General features: G+C 43.1%; 1 long non-coding RNA gene across 1 annotated transcript; it reads right to left on the bottom strand.

Moving 5' to 3' along the window:
* Nucleotides 1–2,989: 2,989 nt before the first annotated feature.
* On the bottom strand, nt 2,990–4,652 carry LOC308585192. Its single transcript, XR_014007134.1, has 2 exons — nt 3,580–4,652; nt 2,990–3,545 (listed from the first exon to the last, which is right to left on the bottom strand). It is a non-coding gene; the product is annotated as an uncharacterized lncRNA (long non-coding RNA).
* Nucleotides 4,653–5,051: the final 399 nt, after the last annotated feature.

Raw genomic sequence — 5,051 nt, 5'->3', positions numbered from 1 at the left:
TAAATTTCCATCCTCAGATGGCAGCAAGTTTATTTGTCTTGTGTAAAGGAATCTTCCAGAAGCTTTGCTTACATCTTTATTGTTGCTTTTTCTTGCAGACTGCATGCATGGACACCATCTATAAAATTCTGAAACACTATATGGCGGAAATCAAGGATTTTAATTCTTCAGATCTTTTTCATGCTGTCAGCATTATGATGCAGGTAGATATTTGAACTATTATTTGAACTATTATTAATATTGCTTTGCCTTCTTTGAATCCTGTAATTTTACTGAATTCCGTAACTCTTTCATAAACTTCATGAAAGATGTAATAGTCAGACCAACTGATTTGATCAGACAGAAAATACCTATAGTTGCATTAAACTCACATCTTTACTTTTCATGGGCGTGTGTGTGTATGTATCCAGAAGGATGGATTATGATGTCAACAAACACTGATGATTCATAGCAATTACAAATGTTGCAATTAGCCTGTCTGATATTCTAAGCAGTTACAAACAGCAATGGAGAACCTGTGGCTTTCTAGATCTTAACATAACTTTGACTCTTACTCTTCCATTCCATTCCCCCTCATGGTAGCATGCTTTTCTGTTCCCATTTCATAAATGTGAGGCATCGTTATACTATTTCAAACAATTAGGTACTGCATCAGTTATGTGTGAATGTGTGCCCCTACATTCATCTTTCGTTTTGATTGTGCATCTTTTATAGGCTTTGAAAGCCAGCCAGAACATCACAGAGCAGCCACCACCCTCACCACAACAACCTTCCAGGAAGACATTTGAAATGGAGATGAAGGAATGCGAAATTCTTCTAACTTTGCAGCAGCTCACTCAGACCATCGACAGAACCTTGAGCCACCTCTACGGGAAGTCTCTAGAAATGCAAATGTAATACTGATCCTCAAATATTTTAGTTTTTTTAAAAGGGAGGTGGTGGGGAGAATAGAATCATAGATAGAAACAGCTCGAATACACTTCATCTATTTCAAAACAGTGCAATGAAACAGGATTAGCAGCACCCATAACAGATTATCATGCATAATCTGGTTTATGATGCACCACAAGTAGAGAGCAAAATCCACCACAACATGTGTGCAGGATAAGAGATCTTCATGCTGAAACCAGTGTGCTGCATCACATATGCTAGAGGAAGTAGGGAAATGCCCCAGAATCAATTGGCAATTTTTTTTTGTAGGAAAACCCCTTCCCAAATGAAATCTTCATAATTCAGCAGTAGGCTGAGAATCTACATGCATTCCTTTGCCAGTCAGGTGGCTACCTGCTGTGTAGATTACAACCAAGTGCCTTCTTAAATAAAATGTTAGGGATTTACAATGCAATCCTATACATGTCTACTCAGAAGTGAGTCCCATTGAGCTTGGTTGGGCTCACTCCCATGTAAATGGTCTAGGATTTCAGCCTTGCTTTCATAAGTCTGTGTAGGGAAAATATGTTGCAGAAAACCAAAATACTTACGAAGAATTCCACTTTTTTTCTTTGTCCCCTCCCGGGTTAAAAATCTGGTCTTATTGCACCTTAAACTACTTTCTTTAGAAGTAAGAAATTCAGGACACAGATGTCTGTTGGTTTTTGGGTGGATTTTTGTTTTTTGGCTAATATTCTGCACACGTATGGTGCTGTCCAATTAAGAAGAGCCTCCTGGATCAGGCCAGTGACCCATCTAGTCCAGCATCCTGTTCTCACAGTGGCCAACAAGATGCCTGCAGGAAAAACCAGCAAGCAGGATTCAAACACAGGAGCACTCTGCTGTCCTGCGGATTCCAGCAACTGGCATTCGGAAGCATTGCGGCCTTCCGTAGTGGAAGCAGTGCGTAGCCGTATTTATAAATAAGCTATCTTTATAAGTAATTTATATAATGTATTTTAAAACTTATTTATATTTATAGCCAAATAAATTATTGTTTAAATTATATTGGAGCAATGTTATTCCTTCGTTTTATTTTTCCTTTTCGTTATGATTTCATTTCAGCAAGGAAGGAAAACAAAACTTTATGCTGTCAAAGGGCGGGATAAAGAGTTGTGTTTCCAGCAGCAAACTCTGTGCAATGAAGATCCTAGGTTTGAATCTGTGGAGCGAGGGAGTTCCACAACTTAGGGACTGCTACTAAGAAAGCCCCCTCCCTGACAGCCACTTTCTACACTTCTGAGGGTGGTAAAGGTAAAGAGACCCCTGACCATTAGGTCCAGTTATGGACGACTCTGGGGTTGCGGCGTTCATCTCGCTTTACTGGCCAAGGGAGCCAGTGTACAGCCTCTGGGTCTTGTGGCCAGCATGATTAAGCTGCTTCTGGCAAACCAGAGCAGCACATGGAAACACTGTTTACCTTCCTGCTGGAGTGGTACCTATTTATCTACTTGCCTTTTGATGTGCTTTCGAACTGCTAGGTTGGCAGGAGCAGGGACCGAGCAACGGGAGCTCACCCTGTCGCGGGGATTCAAACCGCCGGCCTTCTGATCGGCAAGCCCTAGGCTCTGTGGTTTAGACCACAGTCCAACTGCGTCCCTTCTGAGGGTGGTAGTTGGTTTAAAAGGTCAGTTGGTTAGAGCATGGTCCTGACAACGCCAAGGTCGCAGGTTTGATCCCCATATGGGGCAGCTGCATATTCCTGCATTACAGGGGGTCAAGCTAGCTGAGCCTCAGGGTCCCTTCCAACTCTACAATTCCATGACTCTACAACACTACCAGGAACTGTGAGAAGGTCAGAGCCAGCCAACTGTGGTCTGCAAACCGCCATTTTCCATAACAGGGATTTGGCAGCGAGACATTTATCGAAAGCACAAGTGTGGTTTTCAACACTCTTAGTATCAAATAACATTATTTCAGCAGGTTGGATGGAAAAACCAACCAGCCATTTGTCGTTGCTAAAGATGTTTTTTATGACAGCTCTAATTGAACAGTTACAGTACTTAGATTTCAGCCTAACTGGCCCAAGGTCATTAATAAGGCAAAACTGGTTTCACCATTTCATTAAATAAAAAAGGATTGACACAATTTTTATTTTATATTTTTTTTAAAAAAAAGGATTAACACAACATGCAGTCAAGTCTGTTTCCAAGGAAATATGTACAACACAGAAATGTACCACGTAAGAAATGGGTGACCTTTGGGGGGCGACATGTAAATTACATTCCCAGAGAGATGCAAAATCTTCCCGTAGTGCCAATGCTGAACTGTAAAATGGTTTTACAATGTTTAGAGCTACTCTGCCTCTCTAAAAGGACACAGGCAGTGTGTGGATGCTGGTTTTATGCTACATGATGTGTCCCAAGCGCAGTAGAGTTTGATACTACATGACTCCTTCAGGATCTAAAACTTGATTCACAGCGTTTTGCATCCTTTAAAAACAACAACAGTATTGCCACTTTACTGGGGATGATGAATCTACTATCAAGTATTACCGTATTGGCCCGAATACAAGCTGCACCAGAATATAAGCTGCACCTTTAAAATTGGAGGAGGGGGAAAGAAAAAGTACCCAAATATAAGCCGCTCCATTCCTCGCAGCTCCTGGCTGCATACTGGGCGGGGGGGCGGGGGGGCGGGGAGCCACACTGTGTTGCCGGCAGCCTTTCCCCTTCCTCGCTCTCTCGCTTCTCGTCCTTGGGAGAGAGGTTGGGGGTCTATGCGTGGGGCAGGCACTGTTTTGCCGCACTCCTGCTGCTGTTTTGCCCACAGCAAGGTCGCAAATATAAGCCGCACTTTAACTTTTCATGGTTGGAATGTGGGGGAAAAGTGAGGCTTATATTCAGGCCAATACGGTATTAGAAAGCTCTTAGAAAAAGAGCAAGGTTGTACGTACACCATAATTCAACAAGAGCATTTTTTAAATAAAAAAAGTCAAAGTGTGGTGTTGAATGCAGAATACTCATCTTCCTGAGAGTCTCACTCTTTTCAGAAAGTTAAGTTTCTAGTCCCCATTGCTATAAAAAATATAGTTTGCAAGGAACATCTACTAAAATGTCAGACGCCAGAGAAATGGTTGGATATTTCAAGTCTTTCTCAGGGTAGGGCTTCAGTGACCTGCACTGCTTGCTTACCCACCACCACCCTATGGCTAATAAAACCAGCTTATATAAAACAGCTAAACAGAATTTAAGCAAATTTGCTATGTTTGAATGGTTGCGTATAAAGGTCTCAGAATCCAGCTTTTCTTGGTACATAATTTTTTCAATAGCTTAACATGTTGGGGAAGAGAGTTGCCTATGTATTTTGCCAAGCTGCACTTCCTACTCCCCTCAACAACAACAAAAAACACCTGGAGATGTCTGTGAGGTCTGTTGTGCCTGTCAGTCTACATATACCTGAAAGTGTGCCCCGGATGCCCCACAGTTACACATTGCAGAAGACTAGAAACTGTAATCAAGTTGCTCATCAGAGAGCTTTTTGACATTAGCACTTTTGTCACTGAGCAACACCTGCTAGGGTTCTGAGGAGCCCTATGTTTGCTCGGTGCGCAGTTTCAAAACCACATGATGACTTCAATGTGGCTCAAAGCATTATACAGTGGTACCTCGGGTACCACGCTTCTGGTTACAGATGCTTCAAGTTACAGACTCCACTAACCCAGAAATAGTACCTCGGGTTAAGAATGTTGCTTCAGGATGAGAACAGAAACCACGAGGCGGCAGCGGGAGGCCCCATTAGCTAAAGTGGTACCTCAGGTTAAGAACAGTTTCAGGTTAAAAATGGACCTCCAGAATGAATTAAGTTCTTAACCCGAGGTAAGGTAAAGGGACCCCTGACCATTAGGTCCAGTCGTGACCGACTCTGGGGTTGCGGCGCTCATCTCGCTTTATTGGCCGAGGGAGCAGGCTTACAGCTTCCGGGTCATGTGGCCAGCAGCACACGGAAACGCCGTTTACCTTCCCGCCGGAGCAGTACCTATTTATCTACTTGCACTTTGATGTGCTTTTGAACTGCTAGGTTGGCAGAAGCAGGGACCGAGCAATGGGAGCTCACCCCGTTGCAGGGATTCGAACCACCAACCTTCTGATCAGCAAGTCCTAGGCTCTGTGGTTTCCCTT

The sequence above is a fragment of the Podarcis bocagei genome (assembly GCF_964188305.1).
Source record: "Podarcis bocagei genome assembly, chromosome: 4".
Lineage (NCBI taxonomy): Eukaryota > Metazoa > Chordata > Lepidosauria > Squamata > Lacertidae > Podarcis > Podarcis bocagei.
Note: the sequence above shows the minus strand (reverse complement) of the source record. Positions and strands in the feature narration are given on the sequence as shown.